Consider the following 23,354-nt stretch of genomic DNA (forward strand, 5'->3'; position numbering starts at 1 on the left):
CTGAACAAGGATAGAGCATCGTCACCCTATAACAGGAAGTGTCTGAACAAGGACAGAGCACTATCACCCTATAACAGGAAGTGTCTGAACAAGGACAGAGCACTATCACCCTATAACAGGAAGTGTCTGAACAAGGACAGAGCGTTACGTTATATAACATATAAAGATATAATATATAAACTTACAACATATACTGTAAACATATGAATATATAAAATATAAAGATACATTCTTTATTGGAATGACAAGTGTTCCGTGTTACGCGTGTGGCTAAGTTTCATCTAACACTATTTGACCAGACAATGTAGAAAGACTCATTTCCTCGCGCGCAGCACGGCGCAAACTGGAACCCAAACGCAAACCCCGAATCCGCCGTCTTTCTTTCACACGGAAGAGCCGCGGCAAGACAATATTTGCACCGCCCCAGACGTGTCATTGTGCCGGGTTTGATAACAGGTGTAAACACTTTGCATTAAAAAGGACTAATTTAATCTGCATATGCAAATGGACGGCGGTTTGAAAAAGAGACGCCGGCGCGGAATTGGCAGCCCAATTTAGTAAGCGCCGGCGGATGAAAAAGAAGAAAAACAAAAACAAAAAAACCGGCAAAAATGCGAAGTTGGATTATTAAGAGAGGAATTGTCTCGGCGGAGGATTGTGGACCACAATGGAAGTATGAACCGCCGAGAGAATACCGCTTAATTTTTCAAGACAAACATTTGGGCCATCCGCGGAGCGCGAAGAATGGTTAATTATCGCTGAAAACGCCGCGACGCGCGCGCCGTTCCTGCTTTAAAACAGCTGTAGGTTATATCCTCTTAAGACGAAAAAAAAAATCGCATCCGCTCCGTACATTTCGAAAAAAATTCAGAAGGAGATAAAACAACAGCACCTGCCGCACAAAAACAGGCGGTCTAAATCCGTCCGCGGCGCACAATTACTGTGAAGTGTCTGGACACCATTGTTCCCGCCTCATTCTTTCCTGAATAGACATGGCAAATAACTTTCCCGTGCAGCTGCAGCTCCTCAATTGTACAACGGGGAAGGCTGGCGCCGCGCCAACGCCTCGAGGGCTCGAGTGCCACCCGAAGACACTATATTGATTTGCAATCGAACATAATAGGGCCATCAGCTTAATTATGACGCCGGGGGCCCTCGGTTCTGGATATTTCATATTTATATTTCTGAAAGATGAATGCCGGGCGTTTTAAATGCCGCCATTTCCATAAATGTGGGGGAGGGAGAAGTGATGATGGCGGTCACAGAGCCTTTGCCAGATTATTGAATTCACGGTACAAAGCTTCTCTTGTGTTTTATTATCTCCACAGTAAAGTTTCCGTTTCATTTTGATCTCTGACATATAAACTTTTGTTGATGTTTCTTAATTCTCCTTTAATCTTGCGGATGAGAGAGATAAATGGGGACGTTGAATCTTCATCTCCTCGTGTACCGCACATGATGGCTGCGTTGGGTCCTCTGGTATCACTTGAGATGTTCCATGTGGAAGAGGATAAACTTTCTATTTACATTACAATCTGTGTGAGCGGCCGACATGAATCCATACGGAGGAGAGATGGAGGCGGAGATATTGTTTTAGTTGTGTAATTGTATCTCTGACAGAACAGCGTTTAGTAAATTGCTTCAATCACTTCACAGATTGTTGGGTCATATTTACATAATCCAGAAATCCAAAAAGGGTTTTATGGTAAAAGAAGAAAAAGATCTGCAGATAAAATGTTCAAACAGAATTCTCGGAAATATCTGAGACTTGGATAATATTAATGGGTCAGTCTTCCAAGAAGTAATATTTCAGTGTTGCATGGCTGCTTGTGATGTCACCGGTCTCTAGTGAATGGATAGGCTGCATTCTCAGTGATGTCACCGGTCCCTAGTGAACGGATAGGCTGTATGCTCAGTGATGTCACCGGTCTCTAGTGAAGGGATAGGCTGCACTCTCAGTGATATCACCGGTCTCTAGCGAATGGATAGGCTGCATTCTCAGTGATGTCACCGCTCTCTAGTGAAGGGATAGGCTGCATTATCAGTGATATCACCGCTCTCTAGTGAAGGGATAGCCTGCATTCTCGTTAATATCTAGTCAGACCAAATATGTAGAACTCATCTTCCATTTTAATATCGCCAATAAGAAACGGAACTCTACTTTTGACCGTTACATTTTGTCTGTTTACTGACTCCTCTAAGTATTCAGACAAGTGATGTCTCATCAGCCATAAATCATCCATCACAACGACAGAACATCTTGTGTCCCTCCAGCTTGCCTCTCATAACTCAGGGAACGTCGGTGCTCGGAGGTCTGTCGTGGTGACGCGGTGCCGTGTGACCCGATGATATAATTAATGATTTATTTCCCGTGTATCTAATCCATTCAGATTGGCGGCAGATTTACGATTTGACACTTGTCAGTTTGGCAAACCGCAACCATTTATAATTCCCTTCCGAAACTGGCAGTTAAAGCAACATTGTACGTTTCTTACTCGTACTTGTAACACACCTCTCCCTTTACACCTTGCTCTAGAACCTCGGTTCTCAACTGGTAGGTCCTGACCGCATGTTCAGGGGGTCGCCACATGCCTTCCACTTTTTTAGGTGAGAAACTCCTCAGCCTCCCCCTAACACAGCACTGTCAGTTGTCACGCCGAGCAGCTATTGAAAAACTGCTGCCCGGCCCTATGTGTCAGCTTAAAGGAGAAGTACGGGGTCAGGGCTTTCCCCCATAGTTCTCCTCAGGGTAACGGGAGGACACAAACTAGCGTCCTCCCGTCACCCTAGGCTCAGTATATAGGGAGCTACAGCTCGCGGTATACTGAGACGCATGGGGTGGGGTGGGCTGGGAGTATGGCCATAAGGGAGCTCCATCCATATGTGCATTCCTTACAGCTCCCACATGTGCCCTGTAGAGGTGCCTGGATTGGACTGATGTCACATTCTGGCTCCCGGATCCTCTACAGGGCACGCAAGGGAGCTGTGCAAACAATGCATATATGGCTGGAACTCCATCACAGCACAGCAGCCAACAATGGACCCCAAGATGAGGATCCACTCTGAGGTTCTCATAAGGTAAGGAGACGTTTTTTTTTTTTTCTGGAGTGTGTCTGTGTGTGTCAGTCAGTGATTGTCAGGGTCCGTTCACACTAGTACAGTGCGTTAATGCGATTAATGCACTGTACCACACAATCACACCTATTGCGCTTTCAGGTGTGGAAGGTGTGCTGCATTGCCATTAGTTTGAATGACACCCTAAACGCACCTCCCGCCCCCACAGTCCGATCGCCTGCACCCGAACGCCTGGTACTCCAATGCTGTGCATTCCATTGCTGTGCGACTTGGGTCACGACTTAAAGGAGAACTATGAGGGGGGGGGGCTTTTCACTCACCTCATAGTTCTAGCTGACCTGTGACAATGAGACTGTCACAGGTCGGCTCAGTAGATCGGGAGGTGAGCGAACACATACCGGCGTTCGCTCACCTCTCGATCCTGTCACGGCACTCTGCCGTGACAGGGGAGAGGCTGGATTCCCCCCTCCCGGGTCCGATCCTCCAGCGCTGACTGGTGGAACGGACGGGGGAGGGTGCGGGTACAGCTGGCTCTGCCTCTAGATAGGAGGAGCCAGCTGTCACTCACGCAGCTGGGCGGATCCCGGCACAATTGTCGGGATCCGCTCCGGCTGCGGCGTCTCAGTATACCGCGAGCTGTAGCTCCCTATATACTGAGCTTAGGGTGACGGGAGGACGGCTAGCAAGCAGTAGATATAGGCAAAAAGTTTAAACTTACCCTGTTTTCACCGCGCGCTCCCGCCCAACAATCCGAAACTGCTCGGGCGGGCACATGCGCAGTTTTGATTTTCGGCCCGGGAGACGAGCAGAGTCGCAAGGTAAGTCTATGGACAGCGTGCACCCCCCGCATGCAGACACCGTGGGACAGGAAGTGCCAGCAAGCACAGAGGAGTCAGCGTTGGATCGGAGACGCGCAGCAGCGCTGGAGGGACAGATGAAAACATCAGGATAGAAGAAGAAGATCGGATTAAGAGACATCATTTAAGGTAAGTGCTGACATTAACATTGGGGGGAGGGAAACATTTTTTTGGACTTTAATGTCACTTTAATGACCAAGGGCAAATGTGGGTCCTGAGGTTACACAGGTTGAGAACCACCGATCTAGAAGAGCCCTCCCGGCTAAGTGGGGGGTCCTGACAGCGTGTCCCCCAAAAAAGATCCGCCAGCCAATGTAAAAAATAAAATACATTTTAAAAAAGAACAAATGCGTCAGAAAACATGTGATGGCTTCAACGTTCTTGCGATGAGATAAGACGGAAAAAGCCAGCCGAGGAGCGTTGGTTTGTAATGGCGGACGCCGATACACGTCTCTGTGCCGCGGCGCTGCGATGTTGCCTTCTGTTGTCTCATCGATTTGCTTCTCTCAGCGTCGCCGGGTGTCAGAAGAGATATTAGTTCAAATAGATCTTTACAAAATAACGTCGGGAGGAAATTGTGCAGCGGGTGAGACAACTTTGTATTCAGACAGGGAGGGAAAAAAAAAAAGAAAGTTTATCCTAAGATTACAGTGCGGCGCTCTCATCGCAAATTGCCTTTTTTAGTGGCGGCGCCGATCCGCCGGTCGCCTTTTATACAGTGTTACAACTCTACATTTTTCACATCAATGGTATCAATCTCTCGCTCTCCTGGTGCATTATTCTCTTTTGACACCCGCTGGAAGGAGATGCAGGTGGGATTGTTAGGAGGTTCTGTTTACCGCTGACAAACGCTCGCCTTTTGATATGATGCGTACCTGGAGGCCGCTAGCCGACAGGCGGTGAAAATGAGCGCTCGGCTCTGTCGGGGAGAAGAGCGGATGCCGCGGAAGCGTTGTATAATATATAGATACACAAGAGGAGGGAAGAGACAACAATGGCGCCGCTTATGTACAAAGCGCTTGAACAAATTGGCGGCGACAGTTGCGGAGCTGCCGCGCACACGGGAGATGCAACATGACTCGATACATTCTGACGGCAAACCCGCGATTCTTTTTTTGATGAATCTGAGAATTTGATCTCCTTCAAACGTTAGAAATGTACGTTTATAAACTGGTGTCTGAGGTCGCTATAAAAAAAAACCTTTATTCTACAAATGAGTGCGGAGACCGTCAATAACTAGAGTGCCAGAAGGCCGAGCGAGGCTTTGTATACTTGCAGCCGGTGTATTACTGGTCATAGAGAGTCACATCTGTGCTAGGACTGAGCTAAGGGGCGTGTCCTTTCTATGAATCAGCCAGCTGTGTGTGTAGTCTGATCTCCCTTGCTACAGCAAGCAGCAGTACGTTTTTAAACACGTAGAATAGATGCCGTTCCCTTTAGAGCAAACTTGAATGTGAGAACTAAGGTGACAGTGGGCTCTTATAGGGCGTCAGAGGGCAGAACACAACTGGAGCTCCCTGAGACATGGACTTCCAGGTATTGGGGACAACCCTGCGTTCCACAGGACCTACGTCATATCATGTCGGCTGGATCATGCACCAGGCATGTCCATCACTGGTAGGTGACACCCTGGGGCTGCTTCCTCTCACCAATGCAGTAAGGGCTCCTCCAGTGCAGTAGGCTGTGCACGTAGGAGAAGGCTTCCTGAGACCATATCTATGAATGTGCAGACCTGCAGAGGACTTCAGTTTGCAGTCTGTCTCCTCCTGCTTGCTGCAGACTGATCACTGGGGGAGGGGAGACTGAGGAAACGCTTCCTCCTGCCTGTAGCAGATTGATCACTAGGGGAAGGAAGACTGAGGGAATGCTTCCTCCTGCCTGTAGCAGATTGATCACTAGGGGAAGGGAGACTGAGGAAATGCTTCCTCCTGCCTGTATCAGACTGATCACTGGGGGAGGGGAGACTGAGGAAACGCTTCCTCCTGCCTGCAGCAGACTGATCGATGGGGGAGGGGAGACTGAGGAAACGCTTCCTCCTGCCTGCAGCAGACTGATCGATGGGGGAGGGGAGACTGAGGAAACGCTTCCTCCTGCCTGCAGCAGACTGATGGTATCATCTCGGCCTAGGCAAAGTCACTGAAAGACGGCTTTTTATTGATACAAGGTGAAACTTTCCTGATCAATGATCCTGTTGTTGTACATTGTTGCATGGCCGGGATCTATTGATGAAGACGTGAAGTTACTGACAAGGCCCCCACTGCATCCTGGCTGATGGTCCCCCCTCCATTGTGGAGCGTGATGGAGAGCCGCGAGCCGCGATGTGACACGGATGTACTTGATCCTCGTCCAGCTGGAAGATAAACATTTTCATCAGCACCTTTTTCGCTTACGGTCGGCTTTATGTCGTCGCTCTTTGTCTGAGTCGTTCCCGATCCGCCTCCTCTTCGTGTCAGCACAATGCCGAGGTGCGTCCAGCCGCTCTGAGAGGGAAATTACACTTTGTATTCCGGATCTCGCTGGAGGAAGTTTCTTTTATCATTTGTGAAGACAGAATGCTTACAGTTCTCTTTAAAGGGGAATTCCCTTCCCTTCAGTCTTCTATCTGACCTCCGTCCTCCCCTTCAGTCTTCTATCTGACCTCCGTCCTCCCCTTCAGTCTTCTATCTGACCTCCGTCCTTCCCTTCAGTCTTCTATCTGACCTCCGTCCTCCCCTTCAGTCTTCTATCTGACCTCCGTCCTCCCCTTCAGTCTCATATCTGACCCCGCACAGCCTCCTGAGACCCCCTAAAACCCTGCACATATTCTTGAAACTCACACAGCCATCTGAGACCTCACACAGCCACCTGAGACCCTGCACCACTGAGAGCCTGCACACCCTCCTAAGACCTTTAGGACCCTGCAGAGCCTCCTGAAACCTCGCACAGCCTCATGTAACCCTACACAGCCTTCTATGACCCCGCAAAGCCTCCTGATACCGTGCACAGCCACCTGAGACGCCGCACAGCCTCCTGACACCCCGCACAGCCTCCTGACACCCCGCACAGCCTCCTGAGACCCCGCACAGCCTCCTGACACCCCACATAGCCTTCTGAGACCCCGCACGGCTTACTGAGAGCCCACACACCCTCCTAAGACCTTCTAAGACCCTGAACAGCCTCGTAAGACCTCACACAGCCTCCTGAGACCCCACACAGCCCACCTGATACCCCGCAGAGCCTCCCTGAGACCCCACACAGCTATCTTGAGGTCCTCCACTGGAAACATCAGGTCGGCACCCCGGAGCAGCACAGAGTATGTAGCTTCATATTATATTGCATTGCTGTATAATGTATTGCTGGGACTTGTAGTCCTCTATAGCTGTTTGGCATTCGGCATTGCTGTATAATGTATTGCTGGGATTTGTAGTCCCTCTGCAGCTTGGAGTCAGTGGTAGAACTATCAGGGGCGTAGTGGTTGCAGCTATGACCGGGCCCTGGCGCTCCACCTCTGTCCTACTGTTAATAATGTGATACACAAATAAGATACATTGTTGTTAAGGTACTTGAATGGATTGTTAGGATTGAACTGCGGAGCTAAGTGTCACTTTAAAGTTTACTTTGAGCGGAACGCACATCCCCGCCGCTCCGTCACTCTACATTCCGGTTCACGTGACAATGCGTGGGATTTCATTGAAATGGATCGACGAGCGGCAGTACGCGAGCCGCGCTTCATTAGCACAAACGGGGACTTTCTGAACCTGTGCGGTGGAATGGGCGCCGTTTGAGCGGCGGGCGGAGTGATTGCTCTAAGAGGCAGGTGACATTTAGCGCAGCCACCGGAGCACTCCTGAACAATGCGGATCACCATCTTGTATCGCTCCGGCGCTCTAAAGAGCAGGTGTCAAGACTCTGTAGAGGGGGGATAATGGCCTCGGCGGCACAAGAGCGAGGCAAATTGTTCGCACCACTTTCCGTGCACTTCAACCTCCGGCAACAAGGTATTGAGACAAAGCGCAAAGCCGCACAAAGGAAAAAAAAAAAAAACTCGCAGCATAGCGACCATTTATTTAACACGAGGCGGCGGCGGTAATCTTCCATGGCTGAATGGATTCAGGAATGCTTTTACAGCAACAGCGCCTCACCTTCAACAAGTGGCATAATGTATCTCCTTTCATGCCAATGTTCCTTATTGTGTTTTACCAGAGAATGAAAAGCATGCGCCTTGATGGTGATAATGGGCAGCGGAGTTCAGTGATAGGGAGGATAATGGCGGATGGCGAAATACATTGTCAGCGCTGCTCTGCGTGCCGCTGTGCGGGGCGAGGAAGGCATTTGTGTTCACTTATGTTTCCTTTCCTTCTTTTATACATCACGTCGGGTTTTTTTTCTCTTTACTTTAATATTGAAAACATTGTAATGTCACCGCCGTGGGATCCAATCCCAACATCAAAACTTCTCCGTGAGTCATTCATACTGCAGACCTGATTCAAATATAGCTGCGGGTGAGCGCCATTTCCATTTTAAAGGGGACCTGTCAGCAACTTTATAAGTGTTCATGAATACATTCCTGACATGTTACAATATACATTAATAGTATCATTTCTCGGAAAAGCTCCGCCTTGTATCATTAAAAAGCCGTCCTTGGGCTCCAGTCAGTGACTGTCTAGGCTGAGATGATGTCATCAGTCTGCTGCAGGCAGGAGGAAGCATTTCATCAGTCTCCCCTCCCCCAGTGATCAATCTGCTGCAGGCAGGATGAAGCATTTCCTCAGTCTCCCTTTCCCTAGTTATCAGTGTGCTGCACGCAGGAGGAAGCATTTTCATCAGTCTCCCCTCCCCCAGTGATCAGTCTGTTGCAGGCAGGAGGAAGCATTTCCAGTCTCCCCTCCCACAGTGATCAGTCTGTTGCAGGCAGGAGGAAGCATTTCCTCAATCTCCACCCTTCCCGAGTGATCAGTCTGTTGCAGGCAGGAGGAAGCATTTTCTCAGTCTCCCCTCCCCCAGTGATCAGTCTGCTTCAGACAGGAGGAAGCATTTCCTCAGTCTCCCCTCCCCCAGTGATCAGTCTGTTGCAGGCAGGAGGAAGCATTTCCTCAGTCTCCCCTCCACGAGTGATCAGACTGTAACATTGTAACTTTGTATCTAGTCAGACATTTGTGAACAGCCAAGAACTGCACAGACACCGGGATCTACAGGATTGTGTCTCAGAGCCGCCATCTCAGTCCAGGAAGTAGATGGTGACCCCGGATGATGGCTGAACAAAAAAAGAGGTGCTGTCCTTCTAGAAAGAAAAACAGATAAAGGCATTTTCAGGGGGAGTCCGGTGATCTCTATGGTAATAAATACCTGGAGGTGTGACACGGACACATTACTGAGCATGCCGCCCTGTACATTAAAAATATGTCCGATGACAGGTCCACTTTAGCTAAATATATATATCACGCTCCATTAAAATCCTCCCCCTTCCATAAAAGCTGACTTTTTTTTTATTCTTACTTTATAATTTGTTACCTTTTCTTCTTATTTTCTTCCTGCCCCGCCCCCTTCCTCAGTTCTGGTCTTTGTTGATAATGTACATAAGTAGAAGGTCATATAATGGTCATATGATCCCCTCTTACTACATCTTCTATAGACGCTCAATAATAACCTGTCATCTGAGGATGACTCTGTATGGAAGGGATTGACTCCTCTCCACTCATCTCTGACAATATCTCTTTATAATATGACCTTCTACTTCCAGCACTATGGGGGAGACGGAGACATCTTTGCTGGTAAATGGGAGTTTTGTTCTGCGGGCTTTTATATACGTTGTTGTTTCTTATGGGCAATAAAGACGCGCCGGCGTGAATACAGAATCCTTTTTTACGTTATAAACGCCATTCATCGATTTGTATCAGTTTGTTGTCATCTGGTAAACAGGTTTCTTTTTCTTTTTCTTTTGCATATTCTCTTTGTTCGGCGGACTCCGGATTTGGATACATTTTGTAGCTATTATTTGTTAGTTGATATTAAAGACATGAAAATACATTATTTACATGGAATGTGTACAGAGAATTCATTATTAAAGGAGAACTATGGGGTCAGGGCTTTCCCCCATTGTTCTCCTTAGGGTAACGGGAGGACACAAACTAGCGTCCTCCTGCCACCCTAAGCTCAGTATATAGGGAGCTACAGCTCGCGGTATACTGAGACGCCGCAGCCGGAGCGGATCCCGACATCGATGTCTGGATCCGCCCAGCTGCGTGAGTGACAGCTGGCTCTGCCTATCTAGAGGCAGATCCTACTGTGCCCGCCCCCTCCCCCGTCCGTTCCGCCAGTCAGCGCTGGAGGATCGGAGCGGGGGGAATCCAGCCCCTCCCCTGTCACGGCAGAGAGCCGTGACAGGATCGAGAAGTGAGCGAACGCCGGCATGTGTTCGCTCGCCTCCCGATCTACTGAGCCGACCTGTGACAGTCTCATTGTCACAGGTCAGCTAGAACTATGAGGTGAGTGAAAAATCACGCCGACGTCTGACAATGAAACTGTCACAGGTCGGCTCAATAGATCGTGAAGTGAGGGAGCACATACCGTCACTCGCTCACTTCTCGATCTATCCGTGCAGAGAGCCGTGACTGTCACTCACGGCTCCCTGCAGGGATCCCCCCCCTCCCCGATCCTCCAGCGCTGACTGGCGGAACGGACGGGGGAGGGGGCGGGCACAGTAGGATCTGCCTCTAGATAGGCAGAGCCAGCAGCTGGGTGAATCTCTACAGTAATGTCGGGATCCGTCCCGGCTGCGGTGGTTTCAGTATATAGGGAACTGTAGCTCGCGATATACTGAGCTTTGGGTAACGGGAGGACGCTAGTTAATGTCCTCCTGTGACCCATAAGAGAACTATGGGGGGAAACACTGACCCCATAGTTCTCCTTTAAGAGAACGTCTCCTCATATTGTTCCAATTTATATGTGTGAAAGTTGAAGCCCCTTCCTCAATACGGATCTGTCCGGCTATCTGTGCCACCAAACTCTTCTGGCTTGAAGAACAAAGCTTGCACAAAGATTCTCTGCATCCAGAAACTTCCAGGTGTGTAATATGTCTGGTCCTCCATTATGTGTTATGGGGATTTCTGTCGGCCCATGAGACATAGGGGCCCACGAAGGAACCCAAAGGGGACACCAGCATTAGAGACTCTCTCACACAGTGCTGAATGTTGAAGATCTTTGAGCAAGTTTAGTTCTTCAACCCAGAAGAGTTCATTGGTGTGGTTCATTGACATTATTCATTGGTTTCTTTTCACGGAGGATTACATTTCAACAATTACAATAGCAATGTATGGGAGTGTTCCTCGTCTAAATGTAATGGTTGCAGCTGGGATGTAGCCAGACTTGGCTTTCTTTGTTTACATTATCTGGGTTCATTGGGGTTCCCCTAAGCCTGTGGCCACTGAATGCTGCTACATTCTGCCATCGAGTGTTCCCCACTAGGAAGAGTCGGAAGATACATTGTATTGGATTATGAATATTTATTTCACCCTGGCCAATCACTGAGGGTTCTATGTCAGTGGTGTAGGCTGGGAAAGTGAATAAATATTTGGGGGACACCTTCTCTAATGGTTCTTTGCCTCCCAAGCTCTGCATGGTGATGATGTGTGTTTAGCAAGCAGTGGGGAAGTTAGACGTTCTGTCACCTGGGGCAAAAGCTCAGAGTTGCTCCCTCCCCCAGGGAATTTGTCTGCTACCTGATGGGGGTGTAGTTCCAAAAATGGCCTTTCCTGCCCTAAGGGATCTAAGTTGGTCTAAATCAGGGCCTGGAGGATTAGGAGGATGAGTTCCTAAGATGTCTGCCATGTGGAAGGATGTCCAGAGAAGTTGCTGCTGGATGGACATGGCATGTGGACCTCATTAGTCATCTCTTTAAGGTATCCAGTTCCCACTGGGCAGCTGCTACTGCATTATCTAAGGCCACCAATAGAGATATTTAAAGGATCCATTGCCATTAGGAGGCTGTTACTGAAGAATCTAAGGCCACCAATGAGTTACTCTTAAAGAATCCATTAGTGAATGGGAGGCTGCCAGTGAATCTTTAGAGCCACCGCCAACCTTGTTGTCTTTGGGAGGCTGCTACTAAAGAGACGAGGGATTCCAGTCATTGATTGGTTCCTGACAGAAGAAGGCTGGGCCTATTGTTGCTGGGTATCCTGTACCCCTAACCCTCTACCAAGAGACAACTCAGCCAATACCATTGGAGGCCTTGAGTTCTGTTTGTCTTTTGCAGTCAATGGGTAGTGGAGTATTTGGGTGCAGCTACAGTGCAGATCACCAGTAAGGAAGCAGAAGAACCCACTGAAGATTTAGGGGCTCTTCTGGGGGGTGTCAGTGATACAACAACCAAATTGTTGAAAGAAATATCTTCCTCTCCGGCCCCAAGGGCCGACATCACGCTGCTCTTGTAGTTGGGTGGCGTCTGATGGCAATCAGGATCCCTTCTTAGAAGCTTCCTTGTCACATAATCCAGAAGACAAAAAGCCGAGCGGGCGCGCAATCTGCGCATATCGGAGAGCTGACAATACCCAGAGCTCCGGAGGATCCGCAGACCCCTCCCCAGGTCCCAGGAAGTGGTTCGATTCCATCAGCGCGTCTTCCATCAGCAGAAGAGGGGAACAGAAATAACGGCGCGCTTTGATAAGAATTGTTTGTTTTTGTTAAACGTTTCCCAGAATCCAATCCAGCAGATGCCTCTCAATGTCACATGACCTGAGCTCGGCAGATTCCAAGCCTATTTATTACTATTTATTACAATTATAATATCTTTTGGAAACGAAAAGTTTGATTTTTGTTTCTTTTTAAACTGCGCCACAGCTGTAATCCTTCTTTATACTAGTCCCGTCCTCCTTTGCACACCAGCTGAAATCTCAACTCAGCCAGATAGTGAGTAACTACAGAGGGAGGGCATGTGCAGGGCCAGATTTACTCTCCCTGCCGTCCCAAGGCCAGGTCTGGCAATACGCCCCACCCCCCGCCAACTTCTCCCCCCCTTCCCATCAATGGAGAATGGCAACCAGATGGCAGGGCGGCGGGGTTTGTTTCAATTTATTTTTACTGTTTCTTTATTTTTTTAAAACTTTTTTATCACTTATTATTACTTTATTTTATTATTTCTTCTTATTTTTATTTATTTAATAATTTTTTTATCAATTTCATTTTTTTTACATTTCTATTTAAGCATGGCACGGCACAGCACAGCATGGCACAGCATAGCACAGCATGGCACAGCACAGCACAGCATGGCATAGCACAGCACAGCTCTCCCCTCTCACTGTCTACAGTCTACACGGAGCGGTGGGGTTACTTATAACCCGGCCGCTCTGCTCACTGCAGTGAGGAGAGACTGGGCAGCGGAGCCCGGAGGACGGAACCAGAGGAGAGAGGTAAGTGCAGGGGGGAGGGGAGGACGGAACCAGAGGAGAGAGGTAAGTGCAGGGGGGGGGGGAGGGAGGGGGCTGCAGACTGTTTACATGTGATCTCGGTGACATCGCTGAGATCACATGTAAACGAACTATCGGCTTCCCTCACTCTACATTTAGTCCTGCTTGTGCAAAGCAACTTACCGCCCGGCGCCCTGAACTTCCCCACAAGGACACCACTGCCGCCCCTCTGCGCCCTTCCGCCCCGAGGCCGGGCCTCGGTGGCCTTCTGGGGAATCCGGGTCAGGGCGTGTGTGTATGGAGAGGGTAAAAGTAACCGAAAGATGTGTGTGTGGTCTCTTGACTTGCTTCTGCTCTGGCAGCACCACGTTTCAGACACTAGGATGGGCAGTGAGATGTTCAAAGAGCTCAAAAAAAGTTCAGCCGTGTGCCAGGGAGAGAAATAATCGCACTCCTTTCCTCTCTACATCTTCCAGCTGCCACAGGTTGGCAGTTATAGCGGCGCTGCGCTCTCGGCTGATTGCGTTCCATGAACTGCACTTAAAGTGTGGATTGATGTTACAGATCCCATTAACTATTAATTACGCACTCCTGGCAGGCTTCATGCACAACGTGCCGCACCAGAGCATGCTCGCCAGAACGAATTACTTCTAAAACGCATCACGTGACCGCGCAAAGTGGCGACGCTTTGACCAGCAGTATGCAAATAGCGTCATGATAGCGCCGTCCTCGAACAAAAAGGGATCCTCATCACTCAACAGTCCTGTTTAGTGTGCCGCGGCTTTAAAAAACATTCGCCGTCGGATCAGCCTAAAGGGGGAGCGAAAAAAAGACGCACCGGCGTTCGGCTTCATCTCGTTACCGCCGCCGAGCACCCGAAGAATAGACGGCGCTTCTCTCCGTGTCAATCTGCCGTAATTAAGTGCAAGGTTACAAAATTTCCAATGCGAAATAAAATGGAATCCAATTAAGATGAAAAGGTTATTTGTATGTTTTATTTTTTTGAGGACAAATCGCGTCACTTCAGAACACACCGAAATTAGCAGAATTATTAAAGCGCCGAACATCGCGCAGCTTTCATGTTAAACTGATTATCCGCCGGGAATGGAAATTAAACAAAAAAAGAAAGTGAACGTAAACAAAAATAATAAGAAATATTTTCATGGCTGAGATATAAAAAACAAAAAAAAAGCTTTATTAAACATTTTGGCTGACATCGGAATGACTATTAAGGGAGGGCTCCGTCCCTGGAAGTCCATCACATAGAATCAGAGGAGGGATAGGCAAACTTGGCCCTCCAACTGTGGAGAAACTACAAATCTTGTCATAACTCTGCCTCTGCGCACTGGCGTGACATCACCAACAACAACAAAAATGACTCGGCCTCTGGGAGCCATCCCTGTGACTGTCAGAGTCTTGTAATGCATCATGGGACTTGTAGTTCAACAACACCTAAAGTGCCATGGTTGGTCATCCCTGAATTGAAGGGTCCATCCAACCCTGGCGGGGGGGGGCATGCTGCCAACTCCAGGCTTGGATAGACTTTGGAAGAGTATAAGCTGTTCAGAGGTTTCACGTTGTATCTAAAACTAAAACGTTTGCTACATAGACTCTAAGGGTTTTGGTAAAGTCTGTGTCCCCTCTGTAAAGATTTCCACCCTGTCCCCAGTGGAAAGGAAGAGAAAGAGCAGGACAGTGAGAGAAAAAAAAAGATTAAAAAAGAAGAGGAAGTAAGGGAAGTGAAAGGAAGGGATGTGATGGAAAGGTGAGGGGGAAAAAAACAGAAAGGGAAAGGGATGATAAGGAAAGAAAAGGGATAGAGAAAGGGAAGGGAGGGGGAGGAGAGTGAAAGGATTGAAAGAGAAGGATGAAGGGAATAGAAAGGGAAGAAGCAGAAAAGGAAATAGTACGGGAAAGGAGAGGAAAGGGAAAAGGAAAGGGAAGAAAAAAGGAATGATAGAGAAAGGGAAGGAAGAAAAGGAAAGGTGAAAAGAAAGGAAAGGGAAGGAAAGGGGAAAAAAGGAATTTGAAAGGAAAGGAAAGAAAATGGGAAAAAGAAAGGAAAGGATAAAAGGGAAAAGGAAAAGTTAAGGAAAGGAAAGGAAAAAGGATGAAGGGAATAACAAGGGAAAGGAGAGTGAAGGAAAGAAAAAGAAAAAAAAAAAGGTAATAAGAAAATGAAAACACAGATAATGTAAAAGAAAGGTAAGAGGAAATGGAAAAGAAAGGGAAAGGGGTAAAAAGGGGAGAGGAGGGAGAGGGATGGGAAAAGGAAGGAAAGGGAATGATAGAGAAAGGGAAGGAAAGGGAAAGGAAGTCACTAATATAAACGTTAAGAATTCCTTCTCATGTGTCTCCGCTGCATCCCGCTGGATAATATTCCGCATATTAAAAACAAGATAATTAATGAATGTTATTTGAGATGCGGATCTGCAGAAAGGGAAGTTCATGGCGCGGCTATTTTTATGTGCTTAGACAAGAAAACAAAGTGCAGTTCAGAAGGGATACACGGCAATAATTATCATAATAAGCGTCTCCTAATAACGGGAATCATCTCGGAGGTGCTGCTAATTGTAGGAAGATCTGTTTGTGAGAAGTGCACATTGTAAATAATTGTATAGATGTCTTATAGGGGATGTCCCGCGTTACACGTGCAATCAGCAGCCATTTTCTTTGCGGATATAAAACATTCCGGCGTGTTTGTATCGCTGGACAGAAATAGACGGGATTTATTGTGGCGACATATACACACAAAGAACCTGTCAGCGCATTGTCCCTGATATGATCAAACAGATAATTTCCCCTATTCATAAAGCGCTGTGTTCCCTCTGCGACTGACAGGCAGCCGGGCTGCTCCGCCTCGTACATAATGAAAGAGAAACCTATAATAACATTTACATTATATACCTGAGTTATTGGAACACAACGGCGGCCGCCCATATACCTCCAATTATCATTACAGATGGAATGAAGATCATCAGCCAACACTGGAGACACCAGAGGGAGATTCACCCCACAGAGTGCAATGCCCGTATACCGCGTGTATGGCCGGAGCACGGAGACGGGGACAGGATTAGGCCTGAAATCTGTAGAGGGTGCAGTAAAGTGAACCTGTCATCCAATATGTTTCCATGCTAAGGAATGTGTCAGTGTAACACTTCCAGATATGTATTACCTCTCTCAGATATATTACCTCTCTCAGAGGGATCACAGTACTCCCCCCAACAATGCCTTCATCTGCTTTTCTCTCCAGAAGGATAGAGCCATCTTTCTTCAGGCATCATCCCGGGTCACCATCTACTTCCCGGACTGAGATGCGGAAAAGTCACCAGCACACCAATAATTCAAAAGCAAAAGTTCATTTAATGAAGGAATCATTTAACTACCTCCGGGCCGGCCGTAGTAAAAAAACGGCCCGCCCGGAGCTCTCTAGATCTGAGCGGGCGTCTTTAGACGTCCGCTCAGACACGTTCCCTCGCGCGCGCCATACAAGCGATTCGCTGGCTGTAGAGCCGGTGTTCTGTCGGTAGTCCAAACTTATCGAGTTGTGGGACCGCATGACTTCCGGTTTCCTCAGAACTACGAGTTTTGGGAAATAAATTTGTTGTGCACGAGCGCCATCCGCGGCATTGCCCTATACACATGCGCCACAGCAATAAAGTAATAAAATGAAGTGGGATCAGAGTAATCAAGCACGTTATTTATCTGCGGTGCCCCACTCAATATGGCCGCCGCTTGAGTGGGGCACCGGAGATAAATAACGTGCTGGGTTACTGTGATCCCACTTCATTTTATTACTTTATTGCTGTGGTGCATGTGTATAGGGCAATGCCGCGGATAGCGCTCATGCAGAAGAAGTAGTTCTAAGGAAACCGGAAGTCATGCGGTCCCACAACTCGATAAGTTCGAACTTTCGATCGATCACCGGCGGATCGCGTTTATCGGGTGCCGATCGGTCGCCCCCCCCTCCGCATGCAGAAGTGTTGTATAATACATCACTTCCGCATTCTTGTGTCACTCTCCAGCTTCAGAAGCTGGAAAGAAGCTGATGGAGCAGATCTTTGCTTCATCAGCTTCTTTTGGGGGGTCCCAGGTGACATTAGGGGTCTTGGAGACCCCTGATGTCTCCATAAAGAGGACCTGTCACATATTTTGAAGCAATAAAGTTTAGTGGAAAAAAAAAAAAGGAAAAAAAATTTAAGTTCCCCCCCAAATTTAAAGGTACACATTTAGAAGAATTAAAAAAAACAAAACATTTTTTAAAGCACCCTACCCATACATACACGCATGTGTGCAAAAACGACGATTACGCCGCACATGTTACATATCGCCGCGAACGTCGGAGTGAGAGCGATAATTATCGGGTCATCAATCACTGATAACACTAAACTGATGAGCGGTAAAAGCTTTTAAAGTGTCGCCTATGGCCAATTTTGGGTATGGTAGTTTTCTGCGATTTCGCGGGTGCGCGCAATTTTAAAGCATGACATGTTTGGTGTCTATTTACCCGACGTGACCCCGACTTTTATATTTTACCAAAAAAGTGGGTAATAAATGTTTCCTAACATAATGTAAAAAAAAACTGGAGCGCATGCTTGGTGCATAATGAACTGGGATGTATTCTTAAAGATCGCACAGAAATTCACATCACGAACGAGTCATTAAAATGAAGGAGGTTATTCACAAAGCTAGCCGAAGGATCAGCCGTAGTTAGCTTCGGCCGTCTGAGCCCTTCGGTTCAATAGAACCAAAGGTCTGCTGTACAGGGGTATTCACTATAGCCTGTACAGCTCCCGAAGTTGGCCGAGCGGCTCAGTTGAGCCGAAGGCATATGCTTCGGCTCGACTGAGCCGTGGTGAAAGTTGAAGCTGGCCGAACGGCTGGCCAATGGCTGGTCGACAGCCTGCTACTGACAGCTGGGCGGAGCTGCAGAGACAGATCAGCGTCCTCTGGTTACCAGGTAACCAGGCGACGCTGATCTGTCAGTACCATGAGAACTCAGCAGAGCCGGCTTTGATACCACCGCCGGCTCCGACAAGCTCTCATTGTAATCACAGCTGGTCCCGGCTAATGGAAAACAGTTGGGCCGAGCCAGCTCTCACTGCTAGCTCCGCCCAATCGTTTTATAGATTTTTTTCTCCTTTTTTTAACTGTTTTTCTATTCTGCTCGGTACCACAGAGGTACCGAGCAGAATAGCCGAGCCGAATGCAGCATTCGGCTAATCACTCACTGCTGTTTCGGCCCCTATGAGAATAGGCCGAACAGCAGCGAGTAGCCTGCCAGAGCTTTGGCTCAGCCGATCCAGATGTTGGATCGGCTGAGTCGAACTCCTTCTGCATTCGGGTCATGCTGAATGTGTTCAGCCGACCCGAAGCCACCCGCAGCAAGCCTATATAGGGCTGAAATCAGCTGTACAAGCCTGAAGTGAATAGCCGAACAGCGTGGGGGTCACTTCACTTCGGGTCGGTTATTCACTCGGCAGCCAACGGCATCTTTGTGAATAACCCTTTAAGTTTTCTTCTTTGATATAAAAAAATATATACAATGTTTCCAAACACAGATCTGGAGATATCTTCAGGACCAGACCTTTCCAGCACGTCACCGGGAGCGGCGGCAGGGCGAATGTTCAGCAATCCTTCATCTCTATCAATCATTTGTCATTTTTAGCATCTTCAGCAGCTCCTCTGTGTAAAACAATACTCTGCCTTCCCGTTCCCCTTCACAAAGGATAATAATAATAATGGCTGCAACTACGTAGAATGAAACAGATATAAAAGGAAATCATCTGGGATCTGATTGTCTGCAGATGTAGATTATAACGTGTCTATTATCTGCGCTCGGAGGTCTGTAGTCATTTCTTAGCCTCCGCTGTGCAGATAATAAAGACAGACAACAATATGTTCACATCTGAGGCTTTCACATCGGGGCCTCTTCAGAGTTATGTAAGCGCTGTGTATGGGGGGGGGCTGCGCACAGATGGAAATATTGTGAATAATATGATGCAATCTTTATTCTCGGCGGTGGTTGCACAGCACTGGAGTTTGCACCGCTGCCGCTGGAAGATCACATAGGATACAGCTTTTTGCAATGGCGTGGACAGCTGGACAACAGAAGCCCACTTGTAGGAAAAGAGGACAACTCATCATAAGATTTTGTTTTGGGTAATGGCACTTCGCTATGATGGGTGCTTCCCATTGCACTGGAAGAGGGTTCTTCCTTAGGATAGTCATGAGACCCTCTACTAAGCAGTTCCTTACCGTGGTCATGCTGCAAGTTACATTGCAACTGTCTCTGCAGGCCTTACCCCCCAGGAAACGTATCCCCGATAAGCCCTCACATGGGTACCTGACCTCTGGTGACCCTCTCCAGTGATTGGCACACGTCCTGGGAACCCCAGCTCCACCTTTCCTCTCCGAAGGGCTCAGCCAATCTTCACAGGATGAGTGGTGCCCAAATTATATAGCCAGTCCCCTCATGTGACATCACAGATGCCACTAGAATTGCTACCCGACCCTTATTTTATCAGCTAGGCCTAAAGGCTTGTGGCAATTGGTGGAAGAGATCAGGCCGACATTTTCCGCTGGAAATGTGACAACCTTGGACGTCTCTTCCCTGTTGTTTTCCCTCCAGAAGTTTGGGTGCGCGGAGCCAGCGCACCCAAACTGTTAGAGACACCCGCCATAAAGTTTGTCATTGAAATTCACTGGGAGTGGCGAGAAGGGCATTTCACCAGGCACGTATCGGGAGGTGAGCTTTGGGTTCCTAATCCTATCCTCACAGATTGCTTGGGAAAGCAGAATCCCCTCTAGCAGTAGACCCCAGGCTGTCTCTGGTGAGGTCAGAGGGGGGTAAGGTGGTCTCCCGAATGAGGTGACAGTCCATCAAACCCTTTCCTGTTGAAACCTTAAAAAAGTGTTTTGGTGGACTTTTCTTTCATTCATGACTTTTCCATCATTGTGATCAATGTTAGCAAGATCATCTGTTTCCATACTTTTCCTGGATACTAAGTGGAAACACAATCATTTTAAATGACATATTGAGGCCACAAAACCATTCAAGTAAAGTTCAGGCGTATTTCCCCACACAGGAAGCCAAAGGTGATGCGTACAGCCACCCATATACATCAACGGCTGCATGGTGAGTATATGGTGGTACTGTCATAAGCTAGCTCATGGGTGCAAATGTGTTCACCAAATGCAGACAGTGGGTGTGATTTAGTAACCTAAACACATGCACGCACCAGGTGCGTGTGCATTTTTACACAGCCAAACGTATTTATCAACCAAACACGAGCAACGTGTCACATTTTCACACCGTTATGGCGCGTTGTTATGTATTTACATACGTGCGCGTCATGTAGCATGCGCCATAGGCTACACGCCGCTCTAATAGCGGCATGCAAGTCTCTAAAAGCATATTTCCACTAATGCCATATATATGGAAAAATCATGCACATGATGCATATATAATGCTGCTTCACAGTTTAGACAAAAATGGTTAGCTCATGCATTTACATTCCTGCATTCATCAACGCAAGCAACACAACGTAGAGCTAATTTACACAACATCACCTTGCAATTCATGCAGGGCTTTGCACAACACACCTGCTGGGAGGGAACACACTACAAAGGTGTCTAGATTCCACCAATAGATCATGCTGGGAGGGAACACACTACAGAGGTGTATACTTGTTCGTTTATAAGGTTAGTAAATCAACCCCGGTCTGTGTTTGGGACATATGTTCATGCACACGTGTGAGTTTATGAAAGTATTGGCATATATCCTCTGTAGAGATGTGTACAGACATTGATGTCTATGGGCGGCTGAATTTTTACGTGTATGGTTCCCATGTGTATGAAGGCTTTTATGTCTCTTCATTCGGCCATTTGCCCAATCAGAAATGCTATTCCAGAGTCTTTCAAGCTTTCCACGGCATGCGATTTAAGTCTGGGGCCCCGCAAGAAACAACAAAAAGAATTGCTTACAAGATGAGTTGAAAGAAGAAAATAAGGATACCTTGAATAAGTCATCCCATCCATCGGATGTCTGGATTCTTAATAGTGAAGGTTTATCGGGTTGTTAGGTGGTAAAGTACTGAGAATAAAGTCATTCTGAAGGTTGATGGGCCAAATATTAAAGAGATACATTTCCAGGGTTCCAGTCCTTTGAATGGGATACTAATTGTTCTGGTTGTTATGGTTTTTGTTTTTTTTACTTGCTACAATTTAATTGGATATAAAGATGAAAAAAAAAGATAACTTTTCTTCAGCTGATGGCGGCTCTGTGGTGTTTCCTCCAATCAGACGTCACATTGGGGGTCAGTCCCTCCTGGGGAGCAGATCACACCGTCACATCGCACATCCATCTATGGGAAAACACAGCACATCAATATTATTCTACTGTCATGAATGAAATGTGCTGAGCTCGGGGCGGTCTCATCCTACGACAAAGTGAAAATGAAATCCAAAGTGATTGTTCTGATGGCAGGTCGGTAACTGAGCCGTATTCATTTATCCGGCGCTAACACTTTTTTTTGTGTGATAGCAAAAAAGTTAAGTGAAACATTATTTTTAAATAAAAATATTTTTTTTTATATAAGAAATAATAATTAAATAAAACAAAAAAAGGTGATTAAAAAGTAAAAAATAATAAAAAGAAATATTTGAAAATAAGATTAAAAAATTATAAAAAAAATAAAAAAGTAAAATAAACAAAATGTAAAAAAGTTTAAAAAAAATAAAGAAATAAAAAAATAAAACTAACCCTGCCGCCCCTGCCATCCGGTTGCCATTCACCGGAACTTTATGTTTCCGGGCGTCGGGGGATTCCACACCGCTGCCGCCCCTCTGCGCCCTGCCGCCCGAGGCCTTGTGGGGAATCCGGGCCTGGTTACCACCACTGGCACCCGTGCCACTCGCTGTCTGCTTGGACTCAGTCCCCAACTCCAGAGCCCTCGGGACACAAGGTGCAAGGGAGGCCTCCTCACACGTTCAAAATTGTAGAAATGTCACCAGCACACCAGTCCTTTTAAGATAGCAAAAGCTTCATTTATTGAAGTTTTTTGTCATGTGACCAAACAAGCGCTTTCGGGACCGCGCAGGGTCCCTTCATCAGGCTTTAGCATTTGTTTGGTCACATGACAAAAAACTTCAATAAATGAAGCTTTTGCTATCTTAAAAGGACTGGTGTGCTGGTGACATTTCTACAATTTTGCTGACATTCGCGGCGCCATCCGCGGTCACTGCGAGCACCCCCCCACTACAAGGGACATATCGGTAAGGAGTGCGACAAGGAGAGTACTCACTCCTCACACGTTCAGTCTCCAGCCAGGTACGTGACACATTTGTACACATTAGATACATTCAGTCTATCTTTATGTGAAATGATACTCTGGTGTCCATGTAACATACTTTGGCGGGGCATTCGCGGGGGAAAAAAAAGCTGAATATCGTTTTTCCAAAACACTAAAAAATACGTCTGCTTGGTGGACGGTGTCGCTCCGCAGGGCGTACAGGCCCCTCCCACCCCCAGAACGCCATCCTCGTACCTGCCGCTACCGCCACAGCAGCATGGTGCCCCAGCACACGGCGGATGAGCCACAAATAATATGACATTATAAACATATAGAGAGGATGAGACCTCTTTGATCTTCCAAATATTCTAAATATTTACCATCTCTTATCAACGCGGCTTCTAAACAATCTGAGAAAACCCCGCGGGGAGCGAACAGGCAGCCGCAAAAGAACAGAAAGATAAAAAAAATACTCGACATTATAACGATTTCTTCTTCGTCTATAACTTCAAAGATAATGTAAAACCCGAGTCCTAAATGGCCCCGCTTTGTAGTGGAAGTATTGCCAGATTCGTAAATAATTAAATTATGCCAGTCCTGAAAATGGAGTGTAATATAATTAATCATTAGGCTCTGTTGCTGGGCAGGGTTGGTGTTATGTGTGGGGTGGCGGTGTGTGCGCGGCGCCGCGCGTGTGTGTGTGTTTAGATGCTTCATTTAAATGTATTAAAATCACATTTTCAGCT

The sequence above is a fragment of the Nanorana parkeri genome, unplaced genomic scaffold (genome assembly GCF_000935625.1).
Source record: "Nanorana parkeri isolate BGI_ZX_2015 unplaced genomic scaffold, ASM93562v1 scaffold1620, whole genome shotgun sequence".
Lineage (NCBI taxonomy): Eukaryota > Metazoa > Chordata > Amphibia > Anura > Dicroglossidae > Nanorana > Nanorana parkeri.